Source organism: Arachis hypogaea, chromosome 14 (genome assembly GCF_003086295.3).
Source record: "Arachis hypogaea cultivar Tifrunner chromosome 14, arahy.Tifrunner.gnm2.J5K5, whole genome shotgun sequence".
NCBI classification, from domain to species: Eukaryota; Viridiplantae; Streptophyta; class Magnoliopsida; order Fabales; family Fabaceae; genus Arachis; species Arachis hypogaea.
Window position 1 is genome coordinate 45,984,796 of NC_092049.1, and position 12,274 is coordinate 45,997,069.

General features: G+C 38.2%; 1 non-coding gene across 1 annotated transcript; it reads right to left on the reverse strand.

Annotated features, from left to right (window-relative positions):
* Positions 1 to 6,305: 6,305 nt before the first annotated feature.
* LOC112746617 (small nucleolar RNA R71) lies at positions 6,306 to 6,409 on the reverse strand. The gene has a single exon (XR_003174489.1). It is a non-coding gene; the product is annotated as a small nucleolar RNA R71 (small nucleolar RNA).
* Between the last annotated feature and the right edge of the window lie 5,865 nt (positions 6,410 to 12,274).

Here is a 12,274-nt window from a genome sequence, read left to right on the forward strand (position 1 = left end):
CTCTTAATCATCCCCTTCAAAGTCTTCAACCATGATATGCCTTGGAGGTTGTACACCCTCTTCAACAACAAATTCAAACTCCTTAGAAGGGGGTTCTATGACTGGGCTTTCCCATGAACGTTCTGCATCTCCTAAGTCTTCGACCACTTCTTCCTCTTCAACGATTACGGCTTCCTCCAATTGTTCCAATACAGAGTCATGCTGCTCACTGTCCACCGGAGTTTCTAACTTCTCTTTCATGCTGCGTTCTTCAATAGATTCTCCACATGAAGCCATGGGGGTTCCTTGAGTGTTCAAATGTTGGGAAGCTAATTGGTTTATCGCTCGCTCCAGTTGATGAAGAGTTACATGAAGTCGATCCGTTGTTTCCTTGAGATGATCATTTGATTCTTGTTGCGCTCGGCTATCATAAGTAGGATCATAGTGCTCTTGGATTGATGGATACAGACATGGTGTATATTGAGGTGGTGGTTCTAAGTATGGCTCATAAGGTGGTTGGTATGGTGGATATTGGTTAGGGTCATATGGAGGTGTTTGGTTGTAGGTGGCTTGTGAGTATGGTGGTTCAAAGCTATGTTGAGGAGGTGGTTCATCAGCATATGGCGGGGCTTGTTAGTAACTACAAGGTGGTCCACCATATTCATCATCTTGGTACGCTCCCTAGAATGGCTCTTGACCATAGTAATTTGGTGGAGGTTGGTTGTCACGAAAGGGTCCACCATAACTATTGTCTTGGTATGGATCACAGAATGGTTGTTGGTTATAGCGCATTGGAGGGGTTTGTTTCCAAGAGGGTTGATCAAATCCTTGTGGCTCCTCCCATCTTTGATTCTTCCAACCTTGATGCATGTTCTCATTATAGCTTCCATTCCTTACAATAACATTGGAACCAAATTTGAAACCAGAGGGGTGAGAATTCATAGTAGCTAAAGAAAATAAAAACTAATAAAAATTAATGAAAATAAACTCCTAAAACTAGAAACACTAAGAAGGAAACGAAAAAGAAAATATTTACAATAACCAATAATAATGCACACGTTTGCAATTTCCCGGCAACGGCGCCATTTTGACGAGAGGACTTTTGCCAGTAAAGAATTTTATAAAAATAATCACGTTGTAAGTATAGTTTCTAAACCAACAAAGAATCCTTTCGTACAAAAACTTTGGTTGTCACAAGTAACAAAACCCAATAAAATTTATAATCGAAGTATTTAAATCTCGGGTCGTCTCACAAGGAATTGCAGGGAAGTATGATTTATTATTGGTTATGAAAAATGGTATATTTTTGGGATTTTGAAATAGGGAACAGGAAAATAAATTGGCAGGAAATTAAATTAATAACTAGAAAAACTCTTGGCAAGGTATGAGAACTGGAAATCCCATCCTAGTTATCCTTATCAGGTGTGATGAGAATTGTTATTGCTCCCACTTAGTTAACTCTTACTAAATAAAGGAAAGTCAAGTGGACTAATCAACTTGATTCCTTAAGTCCAAGTCAACTCCTATGGAAAGATTAGCTTTAGAGGGATCCAAATCAATCAGCAATTTCTAATTTTCAAATAACAGCTGAGTTTGACAACTCAAGTGTCACCAATTACTCAACCAAAGCCAAAAGGGAAAAAATCCAAATTATTTATATCATAAAATAGAAGAAAGCAACCATAAATCTAAAATACCTCGAATTGTATTAAACAGGAAATCAAATTAAACATAGGAATTCATAAGCCAATTTGGCAACATAAGTAATTAACAAGAGGAATAGATAAACCAAGGTACTAGAATAAATAAAAATAGAAGAGAAATTAATTTAAAGGAATATTGAACCTGTAATTGGAGAAGAAGTAAACCTAACCTAAGAGAAAATCTAAATCCTAAAACCTAAGAGAGAGGAGAGAGCCTCTCTCTCTAGAAAACTACATCTAAAACCTAAAATTATGAATTATCAATGTTGTTCTCATGAATGAATGGATTCCTCCACTTTATAGCTGATGAACAAACTTTTATGTCGTCTAGAATTCCACTAATGAATTCTCATTGTAAAGTATAGTTTCTAAACCAACAGTAGTCCTTTCATACAAAAATTGTGTTTGTCACTAGTAAAAACCCCTAAATTTATAAACCAAAGTATTGGAACCTCGGGTCGTTCTCCCTAGGAATTGCAAAAAAGTGTCTTGTTATTGGTTATGAGGTATGTTTTGGGATTTTTGATAAGAGGCATGGAAGGTAAATGGCAATGAAAATAAACTAACAACTAGAAAGCTCTTGACAAGGAATGAGAAATAGAAGTCCTATCCTAGTTATCCTTCTCAATTGTGACCACAATTATCCATTGCTACCACTTAGTTAACCTCTAACCATGGAGGAAAGTCAAGTGGATGAATTAATTTGATTCCACAAGTCCTAGCCAACTCCCAAGGGAAAGACTAGCTTTAGTGGTATCCAAATCAATTAGCAACGTCTAATTATCAATCAACACGGGAATTAGATAACTCAAGCATCATTAATTACTCTACCAAAGCCAAGAACACTAAAATCTACACTAAAATCCAACCAAGCATTTTATCAAACACTTGGAAGGCTTAAAAGGAAAACATAGTAAATTGCAAGGAAAGTAAATCTACACTACTTAATTGCAAGGAATTAAACAACAATAAAGCAAATCAATAATAAAAGAACATGAATCATAAATTGCATCAAAAGAAAATAGAAGAAGAAAGAGTGCATCAACAACAAAGCAGGCAATTACAAGAATGAAATACAAAATTAGAGAGAGAAAGAGTAGAGGAACAAGAAATTGTAAAGGAAAGGTAAATCAAAGCATGAATTAAACCTAGATTTTATAAATTCTAATCCTAATTCTAGAGAGAAGAGGGAGCTTCTCTCTCTATAAACTAAACTACATGATGCTAAGCTACCAAACAATTGCTCCCCCTTTGCCCAAGCTTTAATTCTGCATGAAATAGCATTAAAAATGAGTTGGGTTGGACCCAAAGTGCTTCAGAAATTACTGGGGCGATTTCACTTTAGTGGGCCACGAGCAGCATCGGCGCGCACGCGTACATGGCACGTGCGCGCCCTGAACGTGAAGTAACATATGACAAATTTTATATCATTTTGAAGCCCCAGATGTTAGCTTTCCAACTCAACTAGAACCGCCTAATTTGGACCTCTGTAGCTCAAGTTATGGTCGATTGAGTGCAAAGAGGTCGGACTTGACAGCTTTACGGTTCCTTCATTTCTTCATGAGTTCTCCCACTTTGCATGCTTTTCTCCCCATTTCTCCCATCCAATACTTGCCCTATGATCCTAAAATCACTCAACAAATACATCAAGGCATCGAATGAAATTAAAGTGAATTGAATTTAGCTATTTTAAGGCCTAAAAAGCATGTTTTCACATTTAAGCACAAATCAAGGGGGAATTGCAAAACCATGCTAAAATATGGTTAAAGGTGATAAAATCCCCCAAATTAAGTACAAGATAAACCACAAAATCGAGATTTATCAAATCTCTGATGCCAAGGCATCTTAGGCTAGTTTCACTAGCATTTTTCTGTTAGTTTTAGTTGTTTTATGCATTTTCTTGAGCTTAAAGTAACCAAGAATGGTTAAATGAATAACAAAGCAATGAACCATCCAAACAGTATGATTTTGATGCAAATTCCATGAGTTTTTAGTTATATTACTTGAATGCTATGAATGGAAGATTTCTCATGAAATTTTGCAAGACTTTGATGCAAATTGTTTGGATGATTTCAGGGAAGAAGAGGCTAGGCAAGGAAGCAACAAAATCAATAAAGGAAGCTTGAATATCACATGTGGAGTTTAAGTTCCAGTTTAAGCCTAAACTGGAGCTTAAACGCCAAAATCATGAAGGCTAAGAAATGCTGGAACTGGCGTTTAACCTCCAGTTTAACCTTAAACTGGAAGTTAAACGCCAGAATGAGAATTTCACCAAGGGAGCATTTCCACGTTTAAGCTCCAGTTTAAGGTTAAACTGGAGCTTAAACGTGTTCGACTATTTCTCTCCTCCAGGGTTGCTTTCTCATTTCCACGTTTAAGCTTCAGTTTAACCTTAAACTGAAGCTTAAACGTGTTCGACATTTCACACTCCTGGGTTGCTTTCTTCCATTTCCACGTTTAAGTTTCAGTTTAACCTTAAACTAAAACTTAAACTTCAACTTAAACGCCACTTTTTGAAAGGATTTCTGGGCCAAATATATTGAAGTTTAAGTTAGCATTTGAGCACAAACATTAACTTAAACGTATTATGGTATGAAACCCAATTGAATATCATGGTTTATGGGATTGGGCCTGAAGAATTGATGAGTTTGGAGCTTCAATTTGTTGAGTCTTGTGTCATTACTTGTTTATCACTAAGTTTGCTCAATGAATGTTACAGAATTGGATCACAGCCTCATCAGGATTATGGACCATAAACCCAAAGCAAAAGGAAATCAGGGAAAGGCCTCAAAGCCCAAGAAACACAACAGAAGCTCAATTTAGAAAGTGTATAAATAGGATAGAATTTAAGTTAGTTGGGACTTTTTGGGGGGGGACACGGAGAACTTGGGATCATTTTCTTTTAGTTTTGTAATTGAATTCAGAGCGATGACTCACTAAACCCCTTTCATTGGGTTAGGGAGCTCTATTGTAATTCAATGAATCAATAATAGTTTTATCTTCTTCTTCAATCTTTTCTCTTGAATTTTGTTAGAAAGCTTCTCGATCTAATTCCATTGGGTAGTTGTCTTGGGAAAGAAACTACCCATAATTGGAATCCTTCGGAACCTTGGGAAAGGAATGGAGGATTCATGCTAGAGAAGCTTTCTCACAGTGAATTGGATTGGGGTTTGGATGGATATTGTGACATGTAATCCTACCAAATTGTGGTTCATGAAACTGTGTGGTATAATCAGTGATCGAGCATCATCTCTTCTTATGAACATTTAAACCAAGGGATTGGGAATTTGTTTGTTTTAGAGAGAATTGGTGAGCCAAGGGATTGGGATCCAATCATATAAGATTGCCAAGCAAAATTCAATGAATGCATTGGTTGAGGAAGGGATAAAAGTTGTTTTGATTCGGAGATCTCAATATCTCCTAACACCCAATGAACTCCCCATTCCTGATTTACCAATTTCTCTTTACATTCTGTAATTAAATTCATGCAATCACCCCCATCCCTTTTAATTTCAGCAATTTAGCTTCTCGCTCTTTAATTCATGCAATTTTACATTCCGCAATTCTCATCTAAATCTTGATTCCGCTCAACTGGAACATACTTCTAATCCGAATTGCTCACTCAACCAATCCTTGTGGGATTCGACCTCACTCTATTGTGAGTTTTTACTTGACGATAACCGGTGCACTTGCCGGAAGGAATTTTGCCGATCGTGCAATTTCCTAAATCGTAGCATATCAAGTTTATGCACATCAAGTTTATGGCGCCGTTGCCGGGGATTGGTTTTCGATTGACAATTCTCTAATTGGAAGTTAACTAGATTGAGCATTTTTTTTGTTTTGATAATTTAGTTCAAGTTACTTGTTGAATTTTAACTTCTGCACTCTGTTACTTGTTTTCTTTCTTTATGCCTTTAAATTCAAGCAACTAACTCACTGACTCACTAACTATTTGAATTAATTCCTCAACTGCTCTAACCATACTCTTCCATTAACCAAGAGTATTTCACTTGTTTGGTGCCTGTGCTGTGTTTTTGTATGACAGGTAGGAGAGGAGAGACATCAACTCCTCCATATACCGAACCAGAGAGGACCCTTCATAGACTTAGAAGGGAAGCAAGAGGGAAGAGAGTACTGAGAGAAGAGGAATCTGAAGGAGAATCTGAGGACAATTTTGAGGAAGCTTTAGATCTCAACATGGATAGAGAAGTTCACAACCATGAGAGGGCTGATGGAAACAATGCCATTCCTGAGAGGAGGGTTCTTGGTTCATACATAAACCCAACCTCTGGGAATTGTGGTAGCAGCATTCAGAAACCACCCATTCAGGCCAACAATTTTGAACTCAAACCACAGCTAATATCACTTGTGGAGGATCATTGTTCATTTGGTGGGAGTGCTAATGAAGATCCAAACCAACATCTCACAAAATTCCTGAGAATTTGCGACACTGTGAAGTCCAATGGAGTCCAGGAAGATACCTATAAACTGCTCTTGTTCCCATTTTCACTTAGGGACAAGGCAGCTAAGTGGCTGGAATCATTCCCAAGGGGGAGCCTAACAACCTGGGATGAGGTGGAAAGCAAGTTTTTGGCACGTTTCTACCCCCCACAAAAGGTCAATAGGCTTCGATCTGAGGTTCAGATCTTTAGACAACAAGATGGTGAAACTCTCTACAAGGCATGGGAGAGATTCAAGGATTTGACAAGGAAATGCCCACCAGACATGTTCCATGACTGGGTGCAATTGCATATTTTCTATGATGGACTTTCTTATGAATCAAGGAAGGCTGTAGACCATTCATCAGGAGGTTCATTGAACAGGAAAAAGACTGTGGAAGAAGCCATTGAAGTGATTGAGACAGTGGCTGAGAATGAGTACTACTATGCTTCAGAGAGACACAACACTAAGGGAGTCATGGAGCTGAACCATGTTGATACAATTTTAGCCCAAAACAAGGTGTTTGCCAAGCAACTAGCAGAGCTCACCAGGAAATTAGAAACAAAGCAAGTGGCTGCAATACACACACAAGATCAAGAGGAAGTAAGCACTGAAGGAGGTGATTGGGAAGAGGCCAGTTATGTAGGAAATCAACAAAGGCAACCATATGATCCACATTCCAACACTTACAACCCAGGATGGAAAAACCACCCAAACTTTGGGTGGGGAAACCAGCATAACCAACATAACAAGTCCACATACCAAAACTCCAACCAAAGATCATACCAAGCCACACAAAACACTTACTCACAACCATCATATCATGGCCAAAATAATCAACCTACCCAACCTAATCCGAACCAATAATTTCAAGATCAATTAAACAGGATAGAAGGAATGCTGGCAAACATGGGTCAGGACATAAGTGAGTTGAAAAGCTTTAGGGATGATGTGAGATCTACCTTAAGGACCATGGTGAAAAACTCAAGAGGATGGAGTCTCAAGTAGGAGAGCTATCTCAACAGGCCCCCAAGTCAACTGCAGTGTTCCCTAGTGACACAGAAAAGAATCCTAAAGGGGAACAAAAGGGAGTGAGATGGGAAGAATGCAAGGCCATCACCATACTGAAGGAAGTCTCAGAAGAAGAAGGAATCAGACCCTCAGAATAGGAGCCAGAAATCTTGAAGGAAGGTGTGGAAGAAGCTAAGCAGGAAAGTGAAACTGAGCAAGCCAAGGAACTGCAAAAAGGCATACAGGAAACATACCAACCAAAAGCACCATTTCCTCAGAGGTTAGGAGGAGGTGAAAAAGGGAAAACCTATTCAAGGTTTTTAGAGACATTTAAGTCTCTCCATATCAATATTCCCTTTCTTGAGATTCTCCAGCAGATGCCTACACATATCAAGTATTTAAAGGAATTACTGAGCAAGAAAAGAGTTTTGAAGGGAGGACAAACTGTAATAATGAACAAAGAATGCAGTGCCCTCATCAAGAAGGACATAGTCTCTAGGAAAACAGACCCAGGAAGTTTTCATATCCCCTGCATCATAGGGGAAACAAAAATTTATAGAGGATTCTGTGATCTAGGAGCTAGCATAAATGTGATGCCTCTGACTCTTATGAAGAGGCTACAACTGAATGAGGTGAGATCCACTGATGTAATCATACAACTGGCTGACAAAACTCAGAAGCAAGCTGAAGGGGTAGTTGAGAATGTGCTGGTGAAAGTGGGAAATTATTTCTTCCCCACAGACTTTGTTATTTTGGACATGGAGGAAAGCTACCTACACCCTATCATTCTGGGAAGGCCATTTCTAGCCACTGCTAGAGCGCTCATAGACGTAGAACAAGGAGAGCTAATTTTGAGAATACATGATGAACAGCTCATTTTCAATGTTTTCAAACCTGCATCTGAGCCTGAACCAGAATCTGAAAAGCCTAAGGATGATAGTAGCCATCTGTGTTTGGAGGAAAGCAATCCAGCAGCTGAAACTCTGAAACAGTCCTTGGAAGGCAAACAAGAATTGCACGAGTTAAAGCCACAAGAATCAATAGAAACAGATCAGAAGGATCCTCCTGGCATAAGGGTCAATGAAGAAATCCTCAAGAGAAAGGGAAGAATTGTAAAGAAATTGCCAAGAGGGTGGAGAAACAAGAAAATTCCCACTGAAGGTTTCTCTCCGGGAGATAAAGTGATATCAAGTCATTATCTGCCAATCCCACCTGGCCTCAAAACCATTCCTTCCCAGCTCCCTCAAGTGTTCACAATCAGGAAAGTTCTTTCTATGGAACATTTGGAAATCATGAAGGAATCAAATGGGGACGTTTTCATAGTGAGAGGAGAGGACATCAAGCACTACAATCCACCCTAACAAGGGGCAACCGTCAAGCTAATGACGTTAAAGAAGCGCTTGTTGGGAGGCAACCCAACCTGAGGTAATACTCCCTTGCTGTTTCTTTTATTTGTTTCAATAAAAAGGTGAAGTAGTTTCTGTGCATTGCAAAGAATTAAGTTTGGTGTTTCACACCAAACAATGAATTCGTGGATCAATAATTCAAAGGGGAATGTGTGACTCTAAGTTTGGTGTTCCACCACACAGATCAACTGAACACAACAACCTTTGAATTATATGAAAGGAACAACCATTCTAAGCAATCACAGGAATGCTTAAAATCCTTAGCAGCAACTTCATTCCAAGGAGAATTCAAGGACTCAAAGAGCAGAGGAGTAAGTAGGAGACTAAGTTTGGTGTTCACACACCAACTTAAGACTCAGACACTTGCCCATACATAGTTGAGCTAACCACTCAAGTGCTTGAGAAGCAAGCAACTTCATCACTCTTTACAGGAAAGGAAACAAGGATCTTAGAAAGAACATGAAGCAACAACTAGGAGAAGAAGGAAAAATCAAATTGTTTCCTGGCAACAAAGAGAAAACAAGAAATTTCACAAGGTGGTGGTGTTCCTTGACCATTCTTTAAAAGGCAAACAAAAGCATGCTTGTTCTGGTTTAAACTGTAATTGTTGAATCTTTCTGGAATGTGAAGTTTTTAGTATGAGTGTCTGTTTACTGCTTTGAATAAAGTGAATGCCTAGATGTTTGGATATAACTTCACCTTCTTAAACAAATGCTTGCCATGCTTGTTCTGTTTCCAAAAATAAAAGAAAAGTTTGAACAAAAGTAACTTGGCTCAATTAGTGACAAATCAAGTAGAATTAAGTGGTGGTATGCATGCTTGATTGTTTAGTCAGATCACTGGAAATAGAGTGTAGAATTATCATTTTTTGTGTAGAAATTGAAAACTGTCTATGGATCTTAATGAATAAATGTCTTTGGCCATGAAAAAGAAAGAAAAAGAAGAAGAAAAAGCCACTGAAAAAGGGCAACCAAAAAGCAAAAAAATTGAGAAAATAAGCTAGGCACCAATGGTTTGAACTTCTGAGACAAATGCCTGTGGTGTTTATGTATTAAGGATATGCTTGGATGAATAGGTTCTGAGGAGTGTTTCAACACTTGGTAACTTGGGTTAACTAACCCGGGATTATCAACCAAAAGTCCATTATCAAGAGCAACCTAAATACAAAACATTTAGTCACACAAAGAGGTGCTGGGCACCAATGTCTCAAGAAGAAATGTGAACTAAAATGCCTGGAGTGGATATGTGTAGTGCACTGATAAGAAAAAGAAAATGCCAAAGGCTTGTGCAACACATGACACTAAGCAAACAAGGAGCAAAGGAGCTCTAAGAAAAAGAAAAGAAAAACAAAGAAGAGAAAAGTGCCAAGGACATAAGAATAACAAGAGGCCATAGCAGTGTTTGATGGATGCAATGAAAAAGTGATAATCTTACCTGATAAGAATGAAAAAGTGATGCTGCAACTTTCTGCATAAAACCCTTTTGATAAACTTCAAATGCTTGCTAATATAGCCAATGTAATTGCTTTCTGTTTCATACTTTCTTCTCAAATAACTCAGGACTTGCTTAGGGACAAGCAAATATTAAGTTTGGTGTTGTGATGCCAAGGCATCTTAGGCTAGTTTCACTAGCATTTTTCTGTTAGTTTTAGTTGTTTTATGCATTTTCTTGAGCTTAAAGTAACCAAGAATGGTTAAATGAATAACAAAGCAATGAACCATCCAAACAGTATGATTTTGATGCAAATTCCATGAGTTTTTAGTTATATTACTTAAATGCTATGAATGGAAGATTTCTCATGAAATTTTGCAAGACTTTGATGCAATTGTTTGGATGATTTCAGGGAAGAAGAGGCTAGGCAAGGAAGCAACAAAATCAATAAAGGAAGCTTGAATATCACATGTGGAGTTTAAGTTCCAGTTTAAGCCTAAACTGGAGCTTAAACGCCAGAATCATGAAGGCTAAGAAATGCTGGAACTGGCGTTTAACCTCCAGTTTAACCTTAAACTGGAAGTTAAACGCCAGAATGAGAATTTCACCAAGGGAGCATTTCCACGTTTAAGCTCCAGTTTAACCTTAAACTGGAGCTTAAACGTGTTCGACACAATTTCTCACCAGGAAGCATTTCCATGTGACCTCCAGTTTAACCTTAAACTGGAGGTTAAACGCCAGAAGTAAGAAAGGCACCAGGAGCATTTCCACGTTTAAGCTCCAGTTTAAGGTTAAACTGGAGCTTAAACGTGTTGGACTATTTCTCTCCTCTAGGGTTGCTTTCTCATTTCCACGTTTAAGCTTCAGTTTAACCTTAAACTGAAGCTTAAACGTGTTCGACATTTCACACTCCTGGGTTGCTTTCTTCCATTTCCACGTTTAAGTTTCAGTTTAACCTTAAACTAAAACTTAAACTTCAACTTAAACGCCACTTTTTGAAAGGATTTCTGGGCCAAATATATTGAAGTTTAAGTTAGCATTTGAGCACAAACATTAACTTAAACGTATTATGGTATGAAACCCAATTGAATATCATGGTTTATGGGATTGGGCCTGAAGAATTGATGAGTCTGGAGCTTCAATTTGTTGAGTCTTGTGTCATTACTTGTTTATCACTAAGTTTGCTCAATGAATGTTACAGAATTGGATCACAGCCTCGTCAGGATTATGGACCATAAACCCAAAACAAAAGGAAATCAGGGAAAGGCCTCAAAGCCCAAGAAACACAACAGAAGCTCAATTTAGAAAGTGTATAAATAGGATAGAATTTAAGTTAGTTGGGACTTTTTGGGGGGGGACACGGAGAACTTGGGATCATTTTCTTTTAGTTTTGTAATTGAATTCAGAGCGATGACTCACTAAACCCCTTTCATTGGGTTAGGGAGCTCTATTGTAATTCAATGAATCAATAATAGTTTTATCTTCTTCTTCAATCTTTTCTCTTGAATTTTGTTAGAAAGCTTCTCGATCTAATTCCATTGGGTAGTTGTCTTGGGAAAGAAACTACCCATAATTGGAATCCTTCGGAACCTTGGGAAAGGAATGGAGGATTCATGCTAGAGAAGCTTTCTCACAGTGAATTGGATTGGGGTTTGGATGGATATTGTGACATGTAATCCTACCAAATTGTGGTTCATGAAACTGTGTGGTATAATCAGTGATCGAGCATCATCTCTTCTTATGAACATTTAAACCAAGGGATTGGGAATTTGTTTGTTTTAGAGAGAATTGGTGAGCCAAGGGATTGGGATCCAATCATATAAGATTGCCAAGCAAAATTCAATGAATGCATTGGTTGAGGAAGGGATAAAAGTTGTTTTGATTCGGAGATCTCAATATCTCCTAACACCCAATGAACTCCCCATTCCTGATTTACCAATTTCTCTTTACATTCTGCAATTAAATTCATGCAATCACCCCCATCCCTTTTAATTTCAGCAATTTAGCTTCTCGCTCTTTAATTCATGCAATTTTACATTCCGCAATTCTCATCTAAATCTTGATTCCGCTCAACTGGAACATACTTCTAATCCGAATTGCTCACTCAACCAATCCTTGTGGGATTCGACCTCACTCTATTGTGAGTTTTTACTTGACGATAACCGGTGCACTTGCCGGAAGGAATTTTGCCGATCGTGCAATTTCCTAAATCGTAGCATATCAAGTTTATGCACATCAATCTCCCCACACTTAAACTAAGCATGTCCTCATGCTAAAATCAAGAAAGAAGCAAAGGGACATCAA